This window comes from Dermacentor albipictus, chromosome 9, assembly GCF_038994185.2.
Source record: "Dermacentor albipictus isolate Rhodes 1998 colony chromosome 9, USDA_Dalb.pri_finalv2, whole genome shotgun sequence".
NCBI classification, from domain to species: Eukaryota; Metazoa; Arthropoda; class Arachnida; order Ixodida; family Ixodidae; genus Dermacentor; species Dermacentor albipictus.
In genome coordinates, this window is record NC_091829.1 from 131,175,300 (window position 1) to 131,187,602 (window position 12,303).

At 41.2% G+C, this 12,303-nt stretch overlaps 1 long non-coding RNA gene across 1 annotated transcript; it reads left to right on the top strand.

Annotated features, from left to right (window-relative positions):
* Positions 1-249: 249 nt before the first annotated feature.
* Positions 250-11,620, top strand: LOC139049681 (uncharacterized). The gene is made up of 4 exons (XR_011508493.1): positions 250-430; positions 1,910-1,951; positions 5,074-5,278; positions 7,956-11,620. It is a non-coding gene; the product is annotated as an uncharacterized lncRNA (long non-coding RNA).
* Positions 11,621-12,303: the final 683 nt, after the last annotated feature.

Sequence of the window (12,303 nt, forward strand, 5' to 3'; positions counted from 1 at the left end):
GTTTGCGACGTTTGAATTTGGCGCCTTTTCCCGCGCATGCCATTAGCTCCGGCCGGTGCACTGCGTTACTGCGCCAAAGAAAGTAGTTCATCAAAGAAGTGAAGCAAAAAACTTTTATACACTTCCAAAGCGCTACAATTTTTCTGTAATAACATGACATCACAGACGTTGTTATCAAATGGTACAATTTATGATAATATAAGCGTGTATTTGTATGAGTGTACATGTATGATTGCGCGTTTGCGCTGTTGAGGCTTGTAGCATTCCGGCGTGATCGTGCATGGCGGTTGTGTGAAAACTTCCTGCGTTTTCTGCGTTCTTTGTGTGCTTCGCTGTGACATCTTTGGAATGTTCCTGCGTGTTGCTCGCTTTTTATGGGCTTGTTGCCTCGAAGATCGCCATGATCGCCTCCGACTCAGCGACATCAAAGGTGAGTTAGTGTTTCGAATTCCCCTTGTGGGAATTTCAGCGCCTGTGCGCGTTTTCCGTGCGCCTCTTTTCTAGTTTTCATTCCTAGCACTATCCTTCCGTTGCCAGAATTGGTTGTACCGCACTAGATTCGTGGTATATAACATGGAGCTTTGTCCTGGTTTAACTTTACACTCCGCTTGTGGTGACGTAAGGCAGCTATGTGGTGCCAGCTAAAACAGGGCATGTTGTACGCCATGATTTCTGATACGGTATTCGAGCACCGATTGAGTTAGCCTTATTAATGAGCGCAAAACAATGCGACGTGAAACCATCCGATCTGTACTGTAATCGGAAGATATTTCGTTTGCGCCACGCTAGTACAAGACGTGGGAGCGAGCTTGTAGCGGCGTGGGGCGGTGGGATCGGCGAAAGTGTATTCTGTTGCGCTGAATTCCCTTCAGGAACGAGTGACTAGGCTGCTATCTGACACGCCGTGCGGCCGATGTTCGCGCGATCGGAAAACACAGAGGAGGCTGTCGCGCAATAATAATAAAGAATTTGAAGGGTGTACATGTGATTCTATGCGATACGTGAGATACAATAGAGGGGGATGCCACAGAGTGCTGCGAAATCATCGAGTTATACGCCTTGCTAACCGCGTGTGTTTTGTTTTCCACCAGTTCGCGCGCATTCAGCTTTCTTTTTTCATCTTCGTTCGACGCCATCGAGTGCTTCGCCCCAAACGGCTTCGCGTAGGCGCTCTTAGCATTCACGGAAAGGCAGATTTCATGTCACTCCAGGTCCTACAACATTCAAAATAACGTAATTTCGTGAAATTGCAGCTTTTCGCACTTCAGTAAGTGATTGAATTAACAAAATTTTTAAATCAGTAAAGGAACGAGATGCCTGGCATATCTGCCTTGTCGTCCCACTGGGTTTCGAGGCGGCATGTATACGTTATCGGCAACATAAACATCAATAATTAGCATTGTTTCTTGTGACCATAGAAGTAGCTAGTTATGTCGAAAAGCTATTTTTGCTTTGAATCCGAGCACTAAATAGTGAACAGATTGAAAGGGGAGCGCATAGTTGTGAACTAAATGACAACGCTTTGCGACAAGCTTGGAATAATGCATTGTCGAAAGAGCAGTTCTGTGAAATTCTTTCTTTGAGAGTAAGCAAAACTTCAGTAGCATCAGGTAGACGGGGAGTAAAAGAATGCAACACTGTGGTTTTATATGAAGGAGCATCCTTTAATATGTGGCCATAACAGTTCAGTAGATGCATGGAAATAATTTTTAAAATAATAGAGGAATGTGAAATAAATTATTTGACAAGCTCACACTGCCATTGGCAAGAGCGGCCACACTTTAGTGTATTCAATGACTAGTCATTTGTATCCGTCTATTTATGTCAGCCTAATGGTCCATGTAGCTCTTTTGATTGTTGATTTTGCTGCATTGTGGCTTCACATTTTAATACTGACATCTTTTTTCAGATTCAAAATGAGCTGAGAGACACCCAAGCTGGAATGCTAAAGGTGAATTCTTTGGCCATCCATTCTGTAACGTCACCATGATCAAATACAGTGATGCCGTGAAAATGTATTGCAGGAAGCAGAAAAAACAACATTGCTGATGCAACTGCAAGGCATTTGCTCCAGTGATCAATTGGTGCAGAGTGCCTTCATTAGGAGACATGGTGCCTTTAAGCACTCAGCTGAAAGACTGCAACTGCACCGGGACTGGGAGTGAATTTCAGTGTCACTTGTGAACATATTAAAGATAGAATGTGCCTTCTTCAGGGTATATGCCTGATATGGGAGGGGTGTTCAGAAACAGTGTGGACATTAGTGGTCTACGTGAGTGCACATCTTCCTAGTTTTACCTATGTCATGCAGCAGTGCACTGCTAGAGGTATCAAACCAGAGCAGCAGCACCCTTTGAGAAAGTTGGCTGAAGAACGAGCAGTGATCAAAGCTTTCTGCATTTCAAGGGCCAAATTCCAGAAAGATTGATGCCGAGCTGGACGGTGTGAAGTGCCGGTCACCACATACTGTAGCCAGCATGGCATGAATCTCCTTGGCATTATGCCTCGTTAGGATACAGAAATTGCATCACTGCTCATAAAAAAAAAAATGGAAATTGGGAGGTTGAGGGGAAGTGGCAGGGCTCCCCTCTGGAGTAGCCAGTGCATGCCCATTGCTATACTGATAATCCTACCTTAATGAGAACCAGTGATGCATGTTAACCTATTATGCAGCTAAGTGCATTCCTTGTTTTGTATTAAGGGGACACTAATGACACCTTAAATGAATTTAAAATAAAGCATCGTTTTAAATATCTACTTCTGTAAATTTCTTGGTAATTGCTTGATTATTAGAGAAAATAAAGCTCAGCGTTCAATTTTCTGAGTATCGCCCCAAAATCTTCATGCTGACATCTCATTGTCACATCGTGGATTTCAAGTATTTTTACAAACTTGGGTTGTATTGTTTCAGTAAAAGTTCCTGACGGTTCTTATTTTAAGTTTTTGGAATACAATGAAGAACATCTTTATTTGTAAAAAAAAATTGCTGCACCTGAACAGACATCAAAATCCATGACGTCACAGCAAGCGGGTGTGGTAACTTCAAGGCAGCACTGCCACCAATCTTTCCTCTTGCTGCTTTTACAATTTACTCACCCTCTTGTCATGGTACGAGTGAATCTCTTGAATTGTAGGAAGGTCATTTACAGATACATCTAAAATAATTTTTCTCTTTAGTGCTTTCTTGCCATAGTTGCTTAGGGGTGTTGGCACAGCGCCGCTAAGCACGAGGTCACATGATCAAACAACCGCATTTTGATGGAAGTGAAATACAAAACTGCCCATGTACCTTGCAGCCTGATTTGGTAAAAATTAATCCAGAGTTCCCCACTATGGCGTGCTTAAAGCCTGTTTCACATGCAAGCGAAAATGCTTGCAAATCCTGCCGCCGCGCCGCAGAAATCAGTTTCAACGGTGGGAGCGGCAAAGTTCGGGCAAGTTGGAATTTCATCGCAGCGGCAGAGCGGCAGCACTGCTTCCGAACGACCCACCTCGACACGTGACCAGCGGAGGATTAGTGCTGGAAAGCCTGCGCATAGGATGATGTTTATTTACTTGGTACACGTGGTACAGGCAACATGCCAAGAGAGCTTTTCAACGAATTGTTAAATTGCTAAGCGCAGGATATGTATTTATAAAATAAAAATTTGAGAGGCAGAGACAAAGCTATGTTTATGTTGGTAGTCGCAAACTACCGAAACTGGCTGAAAGTCCTGTGTTTTATGCCAGCAACATTGCTATTCGCAGCAGCGGAAAATGCGCGGCGGCAATGCATATGAAACGAAACTTTGCGATAAGCTTTGCAGCGCCGCGTCGCTGTTCGCTCTATTCGCTGAATCGCTTGCATGTGAAACAAGCTTAAACATCAGATTGTCGTTTTGGCTCTTAAAACGCCAAAATTTAATTAATTTAATTTTACTTTAGTGCTCCTTTAAGCGGTAGAATTCATGATCTCTGCAAAAACTCATGCTCAAAGTATTTTCCGTAAAGATTAAATAAACAGTAGATATAAGTGTCTATTTATATTTTGAATTCTGTGATACGTGATGACTATTAGTGGTACGAGACAGAATTGTAATACAATGTGTGACGGCACGATGATGCACATCGAGGAAATGACCGAGTCTCCCTAGAGGTCCTTGACATGGACATCAACTGACTGTCCACAAACTTCTGAGTTCACTCCGTGATCTTGTGCAGCCTGTGCTTTGCGAGTAGATTAATTTAATTGAGGTTTAATTTAATTAATTTAATTTACTGTCCTTGCGGCTTATGTACATTTCATACAGTGGAGTGGAATCTCGCATTACTTCTGGAGCACAGCAAGCGAACGTGATGTGTAGTGGTAATCTTAGTAATGATCGACAATCATGTCCCACTTCGAGCTCCTAATGCTGCTTGCCAACACAAGCAGCAGCATCTGCTCAAGATAGCGTGAAAGAGATTCATTGAAAAGTGGCATATGCCCAGGGTCACATACCCAGTCACCCAAGCTGTTCCAACGGTTGGTATTGAACTCTTCCCTCAACATAGCAGCCCAATCTCCCCATTAGACCATGGCTACATATTCACACAAATGGATGGGACAATCGAGACAAACACCTGAAAATATGAAGTATCCCAAGAATGGTAATCACAATAAATAGTACTAGATGTGCATTAGCGCAAGCTCTTGGGCCAGTTGGTGCATGACGAACTTGAAAAAGGGGGGTACCAGCAAAACAAAGGACGCGCACACATGGAAAAGGCGTTAGACAGGGACGAACGCTGGTCTGTCCCAATGTCCGTCCATGTCTAATGCCGTTTCCTTGTGTGCGTGTCATTTGTGTTTCGCTGGTGCTCCCCTTTTTCAAGTACTAGATGTTTGGATACGTTGGTTTATTTTTCTTGATTGTGCTGGATTGTTTTTCTGAAACATGGGGCATCCAGACAGCATCAGAAGCTTGTAAGAAGTCAAGTTTAGCATTTTAGATTTGCAACAGGTACTTTTGTAATTGATTTGCAGTAGGGCTGTTGTGTGAATGTACTTGAAAGGCTTAAAACTGTTTTGCTAACATTTACTTAAACATGCAGGTTCACATACGCTGTAAGAGTGCATATTGAGAAGGTTATCCTGGCCCAGCTTACCATGGCCTGCCATGGTGGACCAGGAAAGTTTGCAAGGGCCTTGCTTCACCATGTGTTCACAGAGGAGGAGCTCATGGGCCATTTGGGCTTTGGAAATAACACCAAGGGGCAACAGAGGCTCTTGACCCCATCAGGGTCAGTGCTGTTATAGGCAAGTACCATATACCCTTTCCGGTTGCATTTTTACATTCACATTTCTTTTCTAAATTTATGAACTTGCCATTGGCATAACAAACGACTTTCATGTAGCCTGTGTGTGCAGTTGTGTGCTACAATAGCCTGCCACTTGGAATGACTGTTCATATGATCTTAAAAGCCTAATACCGCCATACTCAAATGCTTCTAAAATTTAAAAGCTGCCTTCACTGCCGAAAGTTTTTAGCATCTCCACCAAATAAAATGAGCTGTATTTGTGCATTAGCAGTGCTACTTGGCTGTCATTGCAAGGAATAGTTGTCTGTGAAGCACGCTCCAAATCTGTTGGCATGGAGGACATGGTTAAGTAGCCTGAAAGTGTTAATACACGAATTGCGGAGAAGCTATGCTCAAGTGTGGTTACTGCTCAGCTCGAGCAGGAGCACGTTCACCAAATTGCAGAAATCAAAACAGCTCTCCAGGTTCTGAGATGTGAAACAGTAGTTTCACCAATTTTAACAGACCACATCAAATCAAAGTTGCTCCTATCTTGAAGCAGGTCCATGTGATCCGAGACAGCAACCTTTCAGCGGAGGGAACCTGAGGGTTGTGGCAATTTTCTTTTGGTAGTTTCAATCAAAGAAACAACAGGGACCGAGTTGCCAGCTTCACAGTCAACAGTACTATGTTTAGTGGATGCTTACTTATTCTAAGCACCTAACCTATGACTCGTATTTATTAACATGCACTGTATCACTTTGTATTCTAAGATAAGAAAAAAATATTTATGTGGCTTTTCCCCATATACTTCAATGAATGGAGAATAGGCTCTTGGGGCCTTATGTATAAAGCTTCTTACAGACCATCGGACATGTCCACTACTCCCATTCTGAAATTGTTAGAATTGTTTCCTGCTTCCTTACTTCACCTACCTGTTAACATGGTTATGAACCATTGCCAAGTAGATTATGGGCTTAAATTTATCAAAAAGATGAATGGGCTTTTCTGTCGCTCTTGTTTAGCCCGTTGAGGATCACATTTTGGGGAGAAATATGCCTCTAATTTAGAAGTTATATATCTTTTGTAGTGTGCACATACTCAAAACTTTTGACTTGAATAGTGTGCTATTCAATTTAGTCTTTGAATGGTCACTATTTGTAAATGTGAGTATTATTCTAATATTTCGAAACACCAATAAAACATGAGATTTGAGCCAAAGTACGGTAAATTTTCACCTCCAATAACATAGTATAGACGTAAAACGTAAGAACTTGTAAGAATAGCAGACCAGGCTACGTTACTAAAGTAGCTGCACTTTAGAGGCTGCACAGCAATCATTCATGCTTACTGAAGAGTCCTGTGCATGTGAAGAAACTTTTTGCTGCTCCATTTGTGCCTTTAATAAACAGCTCTTCATAACATAACAATGACAGAAACTTGCTAACTTTAAGAATACTAGTATGTGAACCTCATCTTACATTAATTGTGATATCAGCTGTTCATTATTCAGAAGCTATCCAATATTTGATTTGCTTCTGGCATTATTCGGTTCAGTCTCAAAAATCACTTTTCGCGCATCCTTAATATTGTTATTGCAGATTTCAGTTCTTCAGGGCGACTTTCCGAGAAGATAAACTGGTAAATAATTTTTTAAAATAACAATAAAGTGGCAATACCATTTCAGTATTTGCAGTTTTACATGTTTTATTGTTTTATGCAGGATAAAGCAGCATAATTTTTTCTGTAATGAAACTTACGGAAACTTGTGGCAGCACTCCCAAATTAGTGCAATGACAGACACCAAGGAGCTAAGTGAAAAATCAGTTTGGGAGAAACCCAAGGAGCGACAGCACTATAAGAATATTTTCTAGAAGTCTCAGAAGGTTGCAGCACCTCCAGTGGGAGTCTAGGCAACACTTTGTTCTGAAAAGGCAAATTTTTTCAGAACGTTCCATCATAGTGACAGATGTATGGCAGTGAACCCTAAAAGGGTTAAAGAAGTCAGTCCTATGGCATATGGCTCTTAAAAGACAGCATTTCTTCGTATCTGTCACATTCTGCATGTGTCATGCTAAGCAGTTTGGCGCACAACTACACGGAATCCTCATTATAACAGTAATTCAGTCGTTGAGGAAGAAAACATACTTCGCTGTAAGCAGTGTCTTCTTTAATGTGGAAAGTCCTAAGTCATTGTAAGGCGAGAAGTACGTTCCGATTGCATGTGAACTCAGGAAACCTAACATCAAATGAAGCTACACTCAATTATAGTGACATGACACTATTGTATTTGGAGCATGGAAAAGTACAGTGAAGTGCTGCACATTTTAATTATGAAACTTACAAGAAATAATTTTAGTTGTCAGTTCAGGTTCATTTATGGACGACATGAATTTTTTTCACCATTTTGTTTATCAGCAAGCAAAGTTCACATCTTTGACATTGAAGATATTCATAAAGTTATATTGCTACAGTGTTTTGTTCCTCTTTGCCCTTTCCTGCATTTGACACTTAGTGGAGTCCTGTGCCACACTAAATAAATTTAAATGGTCATGCTGTAAAGCTGTACCGATGGAAAATTGGAATAAAGCAACACAAATACATAAATCAATTTCATTGTAACAAGGGCATATTGCATGCCATTCTTTTGCATGTGGAAGTTGCTTTTTAAAACTTATTCTGGCTTGTTTTTGCAGGCTTCACGTGTCGCAAATTTCCTGGTACCAACATGCCCTATGTAAAGAACTCTGGCCTCGCTTCTCGCATGGGACCCTGCCCCTGAAGCAACTGCCCCTGCCCCTTCACCTCTGAAGAGCCCAAGTTGGACAGCTCAAACCAAAACACAAGTGTTGTGCTTTTGTAACTCTCGACATTTTTATGTTTTATGTTAGTCTCCTGAAGGGCCCAATTTGGATTTCTCAAATGAGCATACAAATGTTGTGCCTTCCTATGCCTTGACATTTTTATGTTAATTTTATTTATGTTAATTATGCTAGTCTCCTGAGAAGCCCACATTGGATTGCTCAATCCAGAATACAAGTGCTGTGCTTTGTTATAGTTCACTACATTTTTATGTTAGTTTTTGATATGGTTCCAGTAAGGATAGTGTTTCCTTATTAATATATTTTTTAAGTAGCTTAAGTCATTTCATGCCAAACCACCCAACAATTTTCTCAAGAACTGTTCCATTATGGCAAACCATTTCAAGTTTGCTTGATTTTGAGTAGGTACAACGAGAAAATTTTTGAGAAAATTTGCTTTCATACATACTCTTAAGTAATTCCAGGGCAACCAACCAGCGTTTTTTTGGCCATCACAGATATAGTTGAAGCTCCGAACTCTTGCTCCCCATTTATTTTCCTTCACAAAAATTTTTTTGAATTTTGGCAAAAATTATTGTTCTTGCCCAGCTAAGCTAGAAGCCACTGATACACGTTTCTTCTGAAAGGGAAATTGTATGATCCAGATATTCAGGTGGTGTTCATGTCAAGAGACTGAAGTGGTGTGACTGCCAAAATTTGCAGTTTGAATTTTCTTCTAACGTAGGGAAATACAGAAGGCACAAAATGAATATAAAATCAGACTGCTTGACTTGGGATAGCAGCGAAATATTTCAAGCCTTGGAGGTTCAGTTTATCAGCTAAAAAAACTAACGTTGAAATTTTTTGCAAGCTTCGTGTTGAAGGTAAAAAATTAGCTTTGGTGGTTGGCACAAAAGTATGTCACCCATCATTACACAGCCGTACATGTCTGCTATGCATGTGACATGAAACAAAAAGTGATTATTCTTTAAGTGCGATAAGGTATTTTTTATAATGTTCCTTTGTGGATCACACATACAGCATAAATATAGCATAAATATATGAAGCCATGTCATCTAGCAAGGAAAGGTTGTTAATATATTAGCCACAAGAACTACTCAACAAACTGACTTGCCTTTTTTATCATTACGAAGGCAGGTGACGTCAAGCGCTGCTGCTGCAGTCTCAGCTCGTATTTTTTTAACATGAACGCAAAAAGTGGTCGCCAACGGTGTCTGACCACATCAGACTGAACATGGCACATATGGCTTTTATAGATGAGCATGTTCCAGCTCTGAAACAGTGGTAGCAAACAACACCACAAGAATTTGTTCATACTCATGTAGGTTTTCAGTCTTAATTATGAAGGTGTTTTCTACTTGCATCATCATTGGGCTTCAGGGAGCAGGGCACAAAGTGTCCTGCTCCCTCTATGTTGCATTGCAATGCGACATGCCCTTTAGGATGCTTTGTATGAACAATATCAGTGCTCTTTATAGATTTACTGTCTACATAATAGCTGATATTTCTTTTTCTAAACTGCATGAAACATATCTTTTAGCACTGCAGGATTCCCTCACATATTTATTACGTACGAGGTCTGTTAGAAAAGTATTCGACCTTTTTTTGCGAACACCTGATGAATATGAAACAAGCGCGTTTTCATCAGCCACCCTTGAACCTTTGTGCGCATGCATGAATTTTTTCCCACCTGCCAATAGCGTGAATTGCTGGGACGCAGCGTTTGAATGAGGTAGTACGGTGCTCTCGTCGGTTTTTTATCGCAAGCAAAATGGCAGAGCGACTGGAGCAGTGCTACTGCATCAAAATTTTGACAGAAACTGGGCGACAGCCAAGTGGAAACCATCTGGAAGATTCAGAGTGCTTTCGGTGACTGTGCTATGAGCAGCACACAGATTATGGAGTGGTACAACCAGTTTAAAGAAGGCCACACATCGGTGGAGAGCGAGCCACGCTCCAGTCGGCCATCAACATGCCGAAATGACCAGGTCATTGCCGAAGTGAACCCCGTGGTGATGCGGGACCGTCGTGTAACTATCCAAGAAATTGCGGAAGAGGTGGGCATCAGCACATTTTATCCACATTCCATTATCACCGAAGATTTGGCCATGAAGAGAGTTGCGCCAAAATTCGTTCACAAGCTGCTCATGGTGGAGCAAAAGCAACTTTGTGTCGAAGTCTCGCAGACATGCTGGATTCCACAAACAGTGACCCCAACTTCATGAACACCATAATCACTTGTGACAAGTCTTGGTTGTATGTTTACGACCTGGAAACCAAATCCCAGTCGTTACAGTGGAAGCATTCCACGTCACCAACCAAAGACTGCTAAGTGTGCAGCAACGTGAAAGTGTTGCTGACTGCTTTCTTTGACTCCCGCAGTGTGGTACACCACGGATACACACCACAGGGTCAAACAATCACTAAAGACTACTACAGGGATGTCCTCCATGGCCTATGTGATGCTGTATGGAGCAAGATACCGAAGTTGTCAACAGGAAATCGGCACATCCTTCAAGACAATGTTTTTCTCGCACTTGATTCAGACTTTTTTGGCGAAAAACCAGACTCCTGTAGTTCGACAGGCTCCTTGCTCTCCTGATATGGCGGCCTGCAGCTTCTGGCCGTTTCCCAAAATCAAGGGGCCATTGAAACAAGCATGATTTCAGACAAGAGAAGACATTATGGCTGCAACGACAGCTGAGCTAAAGTCCATTTGGAAAGAAGCCTTCTCGGAATGCTTCTAACAACGGCAGCACCGCTGGGAGAAGTGGCTGGATTCCCAAGGAGACTACTTTGAGGGTGATTAGGTTTCCAACACTTCAGTTATGCCAGTTTTTTTTCTTCAGCCAAAGGTCGGATACTCTTCTAACAGACCTCGTATTGATATTTTATGTGCAATGGCTGTATGGTTTACCTGGCCCACACCAAACACAAACCTCGTTGCATTAGAGCATGTGTCCCTTAGCAATAAAATGCAGACCCTAACACCGCTTATCTGTCATCTGTGCATACGAAGCCAGCTTTGTCGTCTGCATTCCCGGCCAGCAAGCTGTGCGCACATCAGAGAAAAGTCGGTGCTGACAAAATTTCAAAAAGGAATTTCTCGCTTTTAAAAATGACTTTTTTAACTTCACACATGCATAGCAGACATGTAGAGCTATCCAATAATGTATCACATTTTTTCGCCAACTACGAAGGCTGTTTTTTCCTTGAACATGAAGCTTCTTGCAAAAGATTAGAATTTTTTTTTTACAGGCGATCAGCTGAACCTTCAGAGCTTCATATATTTTTCTGCTATACTATGTCACTTGGGCTACCATTCTGTATTTAATTTCTGTCCTGTGAATTTTTTCTTACGAAAAAAAAACTAACGGATTGCAATTTGACTCATTTTTGCCGGTGCCAAAAGCAATTGAAGTATGCAAATATTTGAAAAATTGGCTATTTTGGCAGTTGCATCACTTCACCATATTTCCACGCACACCATTTGAAGGCCTCGATCAATACAATGTGCATTTGAAAAAAAAGTATTTGAAGCATTTGAAAAAAAAATGAAAAGCTAGAGGACATTTGATGCCTCTAGCTCAGCTGAACAGGAAAACTAAACTGTCACCTAAAATGCTACAAAATATCTGGCAGAAATAAATAAAAGTGGGTAACAAGCTTTGAACTCTAGTAAACATATGGCAATGTTTCAGATTTATGTGCGGTGTGAAAAAAATGCTTGTCGATTCGGCATGGAATTGCATACCTGCAAGTGCATCTGTGCCATTTCCAGAGTTCAGTAAGAACGGCATTTTACATAACTTTGTAAAAATGGTTTATTGCTATCTAAAATACATGAGTAAAATTATTAGGTATAAGTCGGCTTAAATTTAATATGCAACAAAACATCTCCAGTAATGGCATTGATGTGCCTTTCATGTTTGCATAAAACCATATCTTCTGAATTCTTTCGTTATTTTTTGTGGCAGCGAATAAAATTGAAATGGAACTCGCACAAGGAGTAACTTTGCTGTATTCCAGCACATCACTAATAGCTGTCTTTGTTTCATATGAAAATCTGAAGCAGTCAATATGAATAAGTCGCTTGATATGGAATTACCTGCGCAGCAACGTTATCATGGCAGAAAACACAACTGGATCATGCAACAGCAATGCGGCATAATAAACTGCTCCCATAGGCATCACTTATTGTGATTGCCATGTTTCAAAAGTA